This window comes from Pterocles gutturalis, unplaced genomic scaffold (genome assembly GCF_000699245.1).
Source record: "Pterocles gutturalis isolate BGI_N339 unplaced genomic scaffold, ASM69924v1 scaffold21745, whole genome shotgun sequence".
Taxonomy (NCBI): domain Eukaryota; kingdom Metazoa; phylum Chordata; class Aves; order Pterocliformes; family Pteroclidae; genus Pterocles; species Pterocles gutturalis.
In genome coordinates, this window is record NW_010146564.1 from 24,394 (window position 1) to 24,768 (window position 375).

A 375-nucleotide genomic window follows, 5' to 3' on the forward strand; every position below is an offset into this window, starting at 1 on the left:
CCTGGCCTTGAACCCCTCCAGGGATGGGGCATCCACAGCTTCTCTGGGCACCCTGGGCCACTGCCTCACCCCCCGCACAGGGAAACATTTCTTCCTAATAATGAAATCTACTTGTGTAGACCCATGGCAGGGACATCTTCCACCCTTCTGCCCTCTGCCACGAACACAATCTGAAGGAGCCCCAGGAGCCAAGAAGCTCCCATTCCCCCCATCTTCTCCATGTCAGGCTGTTCCTCACCCATCACAAGATTCCCATGCCAAGGGGCATCTCCGCTTCCATTGCATTGATCCAATGGTTGGTGCAGCTGCTCTGCAGATCCATCTAGTCCAGGATTCAGACAGATTCAGGCTTCACCAAGGGGAAGTCATGCTTGA